This window comes from Carcharhinus amblyrhynchos, chromosome 4 (genome assembly GCF_965287045.1).
Source record: "Carcharhinus amblyrhynchos chromosome 4, sCarAmb.v2.hapA, whole genome shotgun sequence".
Taxonomy (NCBI): domain Eukaryota; kingdom Metazoa; phylum Chordata; class Chondrichthyes; order Carcharhiniformes; family Carcharhinidae; genus Carcharhinus; species Carcharhinus amblyrhynchos.
Window position 1 is genome coordinate 90,991,506 of NC_137327.1, and position 13,238 is coordinate 91,004,743.

Below are 13,238 nucleotides of genomic sequence, written 5' to 3' on the forward strand. Positions count from 1 at the left end.
ACAGAAAAGAGATAAAAGAATCTGGTGAATTGGTATGATGACAATAATCTCTCTCTCAATGTCAGTAAAATGAAGGAGATAACCATTGGCTTCAGGAAGCGTAGTCGATAGCATGGCCCTGTCTACGTCAACAGGGATGAAGTGGAAATGGTCCAGAGCTTCAAGTTTCTGGGTGTCCTGATCAGCAACAACTTGTCCTAGTCCTCCATGCCAATGCTGTGGTTAAGAAAGCCCACCAACACTTCTACTTTCTCAGGAGGCTAAGGAAATTTGGCATGTCTACTACAACTCTCACCAACTTTTACAGATGCGCCACAGAGAGCATGTTTTTTGGTTGTATCACAGCTTGGAGTGCTCCAGATTTGTCCAAGACCATAAGAAACTACAAAGGCTCGTGAACAAAGCCCAGTGAATCACTCAAACCAGCCACAGATCCATTGACTCTGCACTTCCCCTGCCTCAGAAAACCAGCCAATGTAATCAAGGACCCCGCGCACCCCGGACGTTCTCTCTTCCACCTTCTTCCATTGGGAAAAAGATACAAAAGTCTGACGTCATATACCAACCAGCTCAAGAACAGCTTCTTCCCTTCTGCCATCAGACTTTCAAGTGGACCTATCTCGCATTAAGTTGATTTTTCTCTACAGCCTAGCTATGACTGTAATGCTACATTTTGCACACTCTCTTTTCTTTCTCTATGAATGGCATTCTTTGCCTGTTTAGCATGCAAGAAACAACACTTTTCACTGTATACTAATACATGTGTCAACAATAAATCAAATCAAAACAAAACCCAGGGTATTTAGAGAGCAATTCTCCTCCCTGAACCTCAGCAAGAAGCGGTGTACTAAGGTGGTTCTCGTTGAAATCTGCCAACTTTTGCAACACAACTGGATCCTCAGAGCAGGGCAATGTCTGTACTGCTACCAACTATGAAGATGATTGAGGCAATGAACTTTTCTGTGTTTTGCTCCTTCCAGGCTGGACATAGAATTATTTGCAGTATCTTGCAGTTGGTCATCTGCTGTTGCATAAAGGAATTCACAGATATTCAGTATTAAAAGGGAGCTAGCTACATTTCATGCTCATGCCCGAGAGTAGCAGGCAGAACAAGCACATTGCTTCACCAGAACTGCACACTTCCCCATGATACCAGGTGCTATTGACTGCACATACGTTGCTTTCTGTGTTCTAGATTTCAATTTTGAGATGTCCCACAACAAGGATGAAAGGATGGCTACGGGACAAAGAGAACAATCCTCTGATAGATCTCAGATAACCCCAGTCATGTGCAACTCACAAACATGTAGTCATCATGCATGCAATGAAAGCCATACAACCACATGGAAAATGAGTTGGATTGATGCAGTGAGAATGACTGACACCTGCTTACCAAAGCAAGTCTTCTGCGGAGATCTTGAGTCTGGTGCGTACTCTCACGGTGGTCAGAGGAAGTTCCAGTTATACATTGAGCAGCTGATGAACAGAAGGTAGAGAAAGAGAAAAAGGAAAGGAGAAAAAGGAAAGGAGACAACCTACGCAATCACTTTCATGCAGGGTTGTCTATAGCCAAATTATTAAATTGTGATACCAGCAAATGCAACCCCAATTCTCCATTCACTCCCTTCCCTTTCTTCTGTTACTAACCATCACACTGTCCATTTGAGCATACAAAACAAAACATTCCAAACCAAATTTATAAATTCAACGATGCTGGACTCCAAATCAGTTTGCATGTTCCCTTACTGTCTGTCATCCACATGCTCCTACTGAATGACCAAAATGTGATGCAGACTGTTGGAGCAGGAACCCTGGCAGCCACAGAATCGCATGAGATGTTATGTGCTGGAGGCCTGATATTGGGAACTGAGGGTCAAATCATGTGGGCTTTGAGGAGGCAGCATGATAGTGATGCTGTGTGGTTCCATTTTCCATGTTAATATGTTAGGTACCTACACCATGAAGTTTATTTTGTGTAGTAAACTTGGATTTCCAGAAGGCATTTGCCAAATTACATCACATTTACAAGTTCCCTTTATTCACCTCACTTGTTAGTTCCTCAAAGAACTTCAATAAATCAGTTAAAACACAATTTCCCTTTCTCAAAACCATGATGACTTTATTGGATCCAATTATGATTTTCTAAGGATCCTACTATAACCTCCTCAATAATAGATTCTAACATTTTCCCTATGACAGATGTTTGATATGTTTCCTGCTTTCTGTCTCTGTCCTTTCTTGAATAAAAGTGTTACATTAGCAATTTTTCAATCCACTGGGACCCTTCCAGAATCGAAGGAATTTTGGATGATTCTAATCAACGCCATTACTATCTCTGCAGCTGCCTCCTTTAGACCCTGGGATGTAGACCATCAGGTCCTGGGAACTTCTCAGCTGTCAGATCTAATATTTTCTCCACTATCTTTTCCCTGTTGATGGTGATTTTTACATTCCTCCCTCCTTTTTGCATCCTGATTTTCAATATCTTTGAAAAGTTTTCCAATTCTCCTGCGGTAAAGATGGACACAAAATAGCTGTTGAATACCTGTGCCGTGTCCTTGTTTTCCATTATTAATTCCTCAGATTCACTTTCTGGAGAGGACCAACAGTGTTTAGTTACCTTTTTAATATTATGGAAACTCTTAGGGTGGAATTTTCCAGTCCCGTTGACCATAGGATTCGTAGCAGACAAGACATGGACCACGCGAAGGTCCGTTGACCTTGGGCAGGAATTTCCAGCCTTGGGGCGAGCACAGCTGGAAAATCTCGCCCTCAGTATCTGTTTGAGTATTCCTAGTTAGCTTTCCCTCGTATTCTAATGTATCCCTCTTTTTTCACTGGTTCTTAAAAGCTGTCCAATCTTCTGACCTGCCACTGACCTTCACAGAACTGTACAGAGATACATTCAAGAGCTATACAGCCTAAAGTAAAAGTGTTTTCAGTCCTTAAAAAGTCTCTGCTGGAAGTCATTCGTGCACAATTTAAGGTTATTTATTAGCTAACTTCAGTCAGTAAAACCCAACTATTGTTGCACATCTTTTATTAGCTATGCTGTGGAGCAACATTAACTCAATCCAAGTAAGACAACAGACTTCAGGTTTTCTATTATACTTTGTAAAATCATTTCAGTAAGTTGAGAGTTAAAAAGTTTGTACGTCAGCCATTGTTCATTTCAATTCGATACTCTCCTTTAACTTCCTTATGTAGCCATGGATGAAGCATTTTCTTTCTCACTGGGATAAATCTGTGCTGAGAGTTATTAAATATCTTCTTAAATGTCCGTCACTGCATTTTTATTGTCCTACCTTTTAACCCAGTTCACTTGAACCAACCTTCATACCCTTATTTAGGCTTAAAACACGATCTTATACCCATACTCTTCACCAAAACTGTCAAGGTGAAATTTTATTAAGTTATGATTGCTGTTGCCCTGAGGCGCTTTATCAAGAGATTATTGGTTAATACTGGCCAGAATTCTTCAGCTGTTTATGACCTGCCAGCAAAAATGGGGAGTTTGGCACTTAGCTAAATCTCTGTTTGCTGCAGTGGGACCAGAGAATCCCAGTTGCGGGTGAGGTCAGAGAAGCCAGCCAACTGTTGCGTACACATCACCAGGTATAGGATAGCCTGCTACCTGGTTGGCACTAGGATGCACTGCTCTAAGAAATTAACCCGAAATACAGTCTATGAATTCATCTTCAGGTATAGTTTCACCAATGTTATGCATTCAATTTACACGTAAATTAAAGTCACTGATGATTATTTCTTGTATGCCCCATTTACTTCTTCCTGTATATTGTCTTATAGTGTAACCACTGAATGGGGGCCTATAAATTACTCCTGCAAATGACCACTTGCCTATTCTATTTTTTATTTCAATATAAACTGATTCTGTGGTCAGAATTTTACTGCCCTACCCATCACAGGAATCAGAGAGGGTGAGGAGTGGACAACGGAAATGTCTGTTGACCTCAGGCCCGATTTTACAGTTTTGGGATTAACTAGGCCATAAAATCTTGCTCAGTATTTTGCTCTTTTGAGCTAAGGTCATTGATCATGACTGTACTAATGTCACCCTTAACTTACAGAGCAACCACACCACATTCTCCTAGCTTCCTGTATTTCCAAATTTGGCATAGGATAATTAAGATTAGTGAGATGAATGTGTGGTTCATAGTCTGTTGTGGGAAAAATGGCTTTCCAAAATGTCATGTATCCTTAAGTATTCAGGTCCTAGCCTTGGTTGCTTTGCAACCATGTCTCTGAAACGACTGTCACATCATACATATTTATTTCTATCTATGCTTACATTTAATCCATTTTGTTGTGAATACTGTGTATATTCAGAACCTTTCACTCTGTCTTTACCATTTTTACAACCTCTGCCAAGTCACTGCATTACACTGCTACCTTGTCATTTTCTCGTAATTGATATCTTCCCTCTCATGTTCCTGTCGCCCACTATTTAGTTTACAGCACTTATCCTTGTTGTACAACTCACCAGAACACTAGTCCCAACACAGTTCAGGTGAAGAAGCACCCAGTGTAACTCCCACTTTCCCCAGTAATGGTGCTAATACTTAGTGATTAGAAATCCATTTCTCCCACAACAGTCTGTGGGCCATACGTTCATTTCACTAATCTTAATTATCCTATGCCAATTTGCTTCTGATTCAGGTAATAATTTAAATGACCTTTGGGGTTCTGCTTTTTAGTTTAGCACATAGCTGCTCAATCCCCAAATTCTGTGTCAGTGGTATCCATGGGGATTACTATAACTCAATCCTTCTTCCCCTCCCCCGCTCCCCGTACATTCCACTCCAGCAATGTGCAGGTTACACAGCCTTCGGGACTCGGTGTCAGATATAGAAAACCGTGTCTGTTCCTCTGACTATACTGATTCCTACTACCTTAGCATTCCTATTTGCTCCCTACTGAATGGCTGCCTGTATTACAATGCTATGGTCAGTCCACTCATCCACCTTGCAACCCCCACTCTCATTCACACAAACTGCAAGAACTTCAAACTTGTTGGACAATTGCAAAGGCTGAGGCTTCTTCACTTTTACCTTCTCGATCCCCTTACCTGCCTCACTCGCAGCCACACGCTCCTGTTCTTGACCACTGTTCAAAACTGACAACCCTATCCAAAGGGGTGAGACTGCCTTCTGCAACAAAATGTCCAGGTAACTTTTTCATCTCCCAGTGCATCATATTATCTGTAACCCAGCCTCTGGTTTAATGACTGAGTCAAAACTTTCCAAGTAGCACTGACTTTTATTGCCAAAGTGTTTGCCTTTGAGCACAATGGTGTCCACCAGCCCACACACTTCACCTGCCCTGTCATCTTTATAATGCATTTATTAATTTTTTAGTTAATTTATTATTAATAAACTCATTACTACTAAGCTTTACTACTGCTAATAAACCTTACCACCATAAATAAAACTTCATGAATAAATTACCCAATTTGAAAGATTCTTACTGTAATTAATGTTATACTTACTACAATTAAAATTCCCTAGTTCAGATAAGAAAAAATGTACAGCAACCAATCACTTAACCTTTTTGTTATTATATCACACATACATTTTCTTTGGAATGTTCTGAATGCATAGACTTGACCCTCTGATTTTTCCAAACTTCCACCCTACCCTCTATTTCTGAAAGCAACTTGTGTCTTTCACAGCTACTGGAGGCTGAGAAAGTGAGCACTTATTTTTTTCCCCTCTGCACCAATTTTGCACATAAAGCAAAATTTCCAACTGCACTGTTTATGTTGCACTCAGGCATACAGTCCTCTGTATGTCCCCTTACTCCATGCAGTTTGAAAAGACCCATCTGCTCCTCTGATGAGCCACTATCTAGCTTTCTTTCTACTATAACTTTGAACCAATTGCTCATAGCTGATCGAAAGATAACTGCCACTGCCAGCCTTGTTTAACAGCACTATGTAACTAATGTGAAGTTTGAAAATTCTTTCAGAGCCATAACAGAGCCTGTCTGTTATACAGCTTTAATTCAAACACCTTCCAAGCACTCTAGTTTAATGAGACAAACAAGGACAGTAATTCAACAATTTCTTTATTTAGCACTTCTGGTACCAATTCAAATGTAAACAGTTGCAACTCATTCACTCTTTACTGATCTTTAACTCTTAAACTGCACTTTAATTGAAATCAACTTTAACTATTTAAGTGACAATAGAAACTACCAAGTTTATTAAAACCTTGGCCAAGAAATATTCTTGATGTAGAATCTAGTCTTCTTGTTCTCTCTGAAGTCTCCTTCAGGATACAAGGTTTTGTTGCAATGATTGTTCTCTTGGAGTTACCGCTGCCAAACAAAGAACTTCACGTGTCTTTATCCACAATTTTCCACTTGCTTCTGGAAGATTATCTGTCATCCAGCCAATTGTGTAACCAGAAACTGATCACATGGCTCGAATATCCAATGAAACTACTTCTGAACGATGTCATGAAGCTTAGTTCATTTTACATGCCCCATGCATAATAAATTGGAGCCATGCTGTCTCAGTTAACGTAAACAATTTCCCTGATCTGACCAACACAGGAAGCTTCAGGTCACAGCTCCTGGACCAGAGCCTCTACAACCTGCATTTGGGTTTAATCTATAAATTGATCAAATTTCCCAGCATGCTTCACTCTCAGTCAGAATAGCCTTTTTAAAGCCATTAATGCCATTATTGTTGTTAAATCATTATTGTAGTGGTTCTTTCTCTGTTCACTGACTCTTAATCCAAACTCCAAAGAACTTGATGTAACAGCTTGTAGTAACTTCAGAAAAAGTTACCAGAACTTGCCGCTAGAGAACTTGAACCAGACTCCCAGTTATACAATCTGTCGAATCTTACTCAGGTGTGGTCTGCTCTCCAGGTGTCTACTAGCAGCATCCAGCATTCTACAAGCATATTCAGCATCATTTGGATAGTCAGATTGAAAAAAAGTAATTTATGTAGTGTAATGCAGCCATGAAGATGTGGCAAATTTTAAAATTGTAGACAGTTGACAAAAGCACACTATGTGACTATTGTCATTTGAAGCGTAAACAGTTCAGTTTGCAGCCAATACCTGATTAAATATGAACCAAAATCTAAAGACAATGGTGTTTACTCTCATATAGAATCATAGAATCTACAGTGCAGTAGGAGACCATTTGGTCCATCAAGCCTGCACTGACAACAATCCCACTCAGGTCTTATCCCCGTAACCCCCACATATTTACTCTCCTAATCCCCCTGACATTAAGGAACAATTTAACATGACCAATCAACCTGACATGCACACCTTTGGAGTGTGGGAGGAAACTAGAGCACCTAGAGGAAACCCACACTGACACGGGGAGAATGTGCAAACTCCCATACGGTGACCCAAGGCCAGAATTGAACCTGGGTCCCTGCCACGGTGATGCAGCAGTTCATCAAGGGCATCAAAACTCACTGGATAATGGACAAGTGGAAATTGTATTGTGAAGGTCCCTCATCCAAACACAAATATCTTTGAGAGCTGCTCTAAATGTGAAAAGTCAGAATATAGGATGTCCATTTATTGAAATACACCTTATTTGATCAAGGACGTTTGACTTTGTTAATCATAGAATACCTACAGTGCAGAAGCAGGCCATTCTGCCCATCAAGTTGGCATCGGCCGCTAATCCCCTGACACTAGGGTCAATTTATCATGGCCAGTCAACCTAACCTGCACATCTTTGGACTGTAGGAGGAAATTGGAGCACCTGGAGGAAACTCACGCAAACATGGGGAGAACATGTAAACTCCATACAGACAGTGACCCAAGGCTGGAATTGAACCTGGGTCCCTGGTGCTGTGAGACAGCAGTGCTAACCACTGTAACAGATCACACAGATAAGAGAGCTACGTTTCTCACTTGCTTTTAAAACAGCAAAACTCAGCTCTGCAGAGTAATATAGACCAATAGAAATCCATCAAACTGGCTGCAGTCAACTAAGCAGCCAAGGTAATAAGAAATACCTGGACAGTGAATGGTAATCTGTGTGAGATGTCACCTTTTTAAACCTCTGGGGCAAATGTGGGATAAGAAATAACATTCCTTATGTTAAAACTCATCAAAATGCTTGCTGCTGGAATTACTTAAATTAGGACAACCGCTCTGAGTTTGAGAAAATACACATACCTCACATACAAACGCATTGATCACAGACATAAATTCTGTCCATGACAATAGCATCTTTCACAACCATCACATGTCCCAAAGCATTTCACAGCCAATTAAGTATTTTTTGAGTATAGTCACTGTTATAATGTAAAATGCAGCAGCCAACTTACATATAACAAGCTCCCACGCATAGCAATGTCATAATAGTCAGATCATCTCCTTTTATGATGTTGTTAGAGGGATAACTATTGGCCAGGATATGTAATTTTTTTTGTTTGGTATTGTTAGTGTTTACTGAAAGATACTGTGGCATGTATCCCTTTGTGGTGGTTAAACTGCTTCCAAGCCTGTGATTTTGTAGCTTTAAATGTGTTTTCTTTCTGAGGGATCAGCATTATATTGCTGCTCTTTTTACAGAAGCATTGGGACTTAAAGGTTCCTGAGGTTAACAGATTTACCAGGTTCCTTGGATGCATTTAAGATAAACCTAACTTAGTTTTACTCATCCAACCTGAGGCAATGTAAACAGAGCAGCACACCAATCAGTCCTTTGAGACACTTTTTCCACCCAAGGAAATTGTTTATGATGGAGATGGGATGAACCATCTGCTTAGTAGATATTCCATTGCAAATGTAAACATTGATTATTTAAAGCAAGCAGGCACAGGTATCAACTACATCCACTCAGCCATGTTTGGTGAACTTAAGAGATGGCTGTGTAATAACATGAGGTGACGTAATGTGGCAAACAATTTACTAAAGGGTTTATTGATAAGAAGAACTCTATACACAAAGGATTCAACAGCACAAATAATACAGATCTACTCCTAACAACGTGTTGACTCCAACTGAAGCTCTTCAGTCCTGGGACTGCTAACATTTGCTGTTTTCCAATCTGCTGGAACCACCCGAATCCAGCGAATTTTGGTAAATTACCATGAATGCACTTCCTATTTTCCCCGCCATCCCTTTTCGTACCTGGGATGCATTCCACCAGAAGACTTGTCTACCTTTAACCCCATTAGCTTATCTAACACTGCTTCTTTAATGATAATGACGATGATTGTTTCTAGGTCCATACTGCCTTGTCATCAATTTTTGGCATGTTATTTGTGCCATCCACTGTGAAGACCAACACAAAATAACTGTTCAATGTCTCAGCTATTTTCTCATTTCACATTATTAAATCCCCTTTCCCATCCTCTTAATGACCAGTATTTACCTTAGCCACTCCTTTTCTTTTTATATATTTGTAGAAACCTTTGCTATCTTTTTTATATTCTGAGCTAGTTTACTCTTATAATCTATCTTATAGCTTTTCTCGTGGCTTTCTGTTGACTTTGAAGATTACTCAATGCTCCGGTTTCCCATTAATCTTTGCCAATTTGTATGCATTTTGTTTCAATTTGTTACCCTCCTTTATTTATCCATGGCTGATTATCTACAGTCCTGCCTTATCACTGGCATATATTTTTGTTGAGCACTGTGAAAAATGGCTTTGAAAGTCTTCTACTGTTCCTTAATTGTCCCACCATAAAGTTTTTGCTCCCAGTCTACCTTAGCCAAATCCTCTCTCATCCCATTGTAGTCTCCTTTGTTTACGTACAAGACACTGATATTGGATTTTTAACATGTCACGCTTCAACTATATTTTAAATTCAACCATACTGTGATTGCTCCTTTTGAATCCCTAACTGTGAGATCATTAATTATTCCTGTCTTATTACACAGGACCAGATTTAGGATAGCTTGCTCCCTCATAGGTTCCATTACATATTTTTCAAGGAAACTATTGCAGATACATTCGATGAACTCCTCCTCAAGGCTGTCTTGACTGACCTGGTTTGACCAATCGACATGTAGATTAAAGATTCCATGATAGGTGCCATACCATTTTTACATGCATCAGTTAGTTCTCCAGAGTTCATAATACCAGCCAGTCCAGAGATTTCTGCACCCTTGCGGAATGCCTCAACTCTGTCAGGTTGTTCAGGAACAGACAGGATCCACTGAAAGGGAGGACATGTTAGCTACATCTGGAGCTAGATCCTGGCCGCCTCCTCCTTCTGCCTCAGCCAGTGAAGATGAAGGCTGTTTTGGCCACCATGGACAAGAAACTGTCTTGATAAGAGGCTGGTACATATGAACTTGAGGTGGGGCACACTTGCTTGTTACCTGGAGTTTGGCTCCACTTTCTTGCATAAGTCGTTAACATGCTTCTTAATTAAAGAGCCCTGTGCCTCCACCACATGTGAGACTGGACCTCCATAAATCTCCTTTGTTGTGCCAATGCGAGGTCATCCACATTAAATGACCTGTCACCTTTCTGAAAGTCGTGATAATTTTTCTAAGAGGCTTGTCTAGCCTCCACTCTCCTCTTCAAATAAGTCCAAACAGGTATGCAGGGATAAACTCATTGACAATTCTGCAGGCATAACTCGAGTGGTTGTGTTGTTTTGTTGGACAGCAAAAACACTTGCCAATTACAATGACAACAGCTATGAGACTACTTCTTCAAGGAAGAATTGAATGTCTGCAAGGCACACTCCGCCAACCCATAGGGTGGTAGGGGACCTAACATGTCAAATGCCAAATGTAAATATAAAAAAAGGCCCTAAATGTAAGTGGTATTTACACAGTAGTTCCTCCATCCTGTACATTTGTATTTCCAGTCAGTCCGCTATTATTTGTTTTAGTCAGTCCCACCTGATGAGACTGGGCTTCTACCCTTCAACCACAATGATGCGTAGCTGAGCAGAAAATTGCTCCTGTACATACCAGTGTAGAGGTTGTCCCCTGTATTCTTAACGTTTCTCCAATATACATTGTCAAGGTAGCTTCAGAATGGCTAAGACTTAAGATCAGTAGTCCCTTCTGGAGATGTTGAATGTCTTTTCTCCAGTGACAGTGGCCACCGTGCTAGTGTCAACCTCCATCTTCAGGGGGCGGCCGTTTACCATTCGGACAATCTCTATAGGTAGTACTTTGCTGAGTTGGACTTGATTTAATGTATAAGCATTGGATCCCTCCTTTGGTTCTTCCTCTAGCTTATTTACATGCGTTGTATTAATCATTTTCTTTTTTTGGAGTATTCTGTGCAGCCTGCTTTGCTCTGCATCCAGCATGCAGGTGACCCTTTTTACATCTGAAGCAGACAAAATTTCTGCATCAGCATGCCTTTTTGGGTGGTTTCCCCACAGCTAAAACATGTCTCAGATTCTGGTGCTGAACGATTCTTTTTAAGCTCCACTGTGCCCTCACTTGGGCTGTTTCTAGCAACAGCCATTTCCCACCACATCTGGTTCATCCTATTCTGCATACCTTTCAGCTCACACACATCTTGCTCACTGTATTCAGTCCCATGGGCCATCTGTTCCGTTTTTTCCAGTGAAATTTTGGTTTCAGCCAGCAGTTTCTTTTGGATGTTGGGCTTGTCATCCCACATACTAAACGGATCCTTGACATGTCTCACAACAATGGCCCAAACTTGGAGTGCTCAGCCAGCCAACAATCAAAATCTGGCTGCAAAGCTGGAGATCATCGCTCCTGGTTCTCTAGTTGCAGAATGAAATTTGTATCTTTGCAGGACTATGGAGGTTGTGGTGATCCTTAACCAAATTGACCAACTGGTCAAAGGTTTTGGGGGGTGATCTTACCAATATAATTCTAAGTTCAGAATGGTAGGGAAATGGGAGAGTTTCAGATCCCCTTTTTTCCTCCACCTGAACTAATCGCAGCGTCCCCCCACTGATCGCTGTGCAGAGTGCACAGTGGACCCCCCTCCCCCCACCAATCACTGTGTAGAGTGTGCAGCAGTGTTCCCCCCACCCCCCCCCACCTGCTGATTGGTCCACCCCTGACCTGGCCCTGCACATTAGTAGGTCCTGCCCCCCCCTCCCCCTTAGCACTGCCCAGTGTCATTGGCATTGCCAGGATGCCAAACTGACACTTCTAGGATGCTAAGCTGGAACCACACAAGGGGCACTCCCCTGCCCCCCCGACCTCCCTAGGGGGCCTCATTGGTCTCCGGTTCTATTGACGAGGCTGTCACATCTGGTCCCCATTAATGGGGTAACCTATGTGATGCTCACTGCAGAGAACCTTTCCTGGTGAGGCCACACAACAAGTGAGCCCAGACAATCCCATTCCCAGCTCACTACTTCCATTTAAATCAGCATGAAGATAACTTTAAATAATTGTCCCAGATATTTGATACCAATGAGACCATAAGAAGCGAGAAATTGGGTGCGAACTTGATTTCTCGGCTCTTGCACGATCTTATTTGCTCATCCTGTCCATCGCCCAGTGGCACAATGGTAAGATCGCCTTCTTTGTGTCCGGAACTTCTGGTGAAGTCAAACTCCTCACCAGTTTGTAAGTCTGTGGGCTGTAGACTTTGAGTAGTTTCACCTTTTATTTCTCCTTGGTGCTATTTCATTCACCATGATGAAATACCGCAGCCTCTCAATACATTGCCCCCAATTCTCAATCTCAGTGTCAAATGTTTCTGTCTTCTCCAACAATTGCATCTTAAGATGGAGTCTTTACCTTTTTGCACTTCAGTTTCGAATAACACAGTCCTCCCTTTCCATCTTTGCATGGCCAGACCTCAACAACTGACACTTTTTTGTTACCCGTATAATAACTCGAGGAGGTAAACAATTATCTAAAGAGTTGATTGATCAGATAAACTATATACACAAAGGGTTCAACAGCACAATTACCACAGGTCAACTCCAAATAATGCCCTAACTCCAACTGAAGTCCTCTAGCCCCGGGACCGCTTGCCCTTGCTCCCGATTGGCCCTGGTTCATGAGCTTACTCTCCATTGGCTCTGGCAGAACCTGTGGTCTGTGAAGGATTGCCCCTTAAAGATGCCATGCTACATAGAAACTTACATAGAAAATAAATGCGAGAGTATGCCGTTTGGCCCTTTGAGCCTGCTCTTTCTTTCATTATGATCATGGTTGATCATCAAATTCAATACCCTGATTCTGCCTTGCTCCCATATCCCTTTAGCCCCAAGGACTATATCTGCCACAGGCTGGTTACAACTTTTAATTATTAAGTGGATTTTGCAT

At 41.4% G+C, this 13,238-nt stretch overlaps 1 protein-coding gene across 3 annotated transcripts in view; it reads left to right on the top strand.

Moving 5' to 3' along the window:
- dlg3 (discs, large homolog 3 (Drosophila)) overlaps positions 1-13,238 on the top strand; it is a 496,785-nt gene that overhangs the window by 22,810 nt on the left and 460,737 nt on the right. The window lies entirely within an intron of this gene.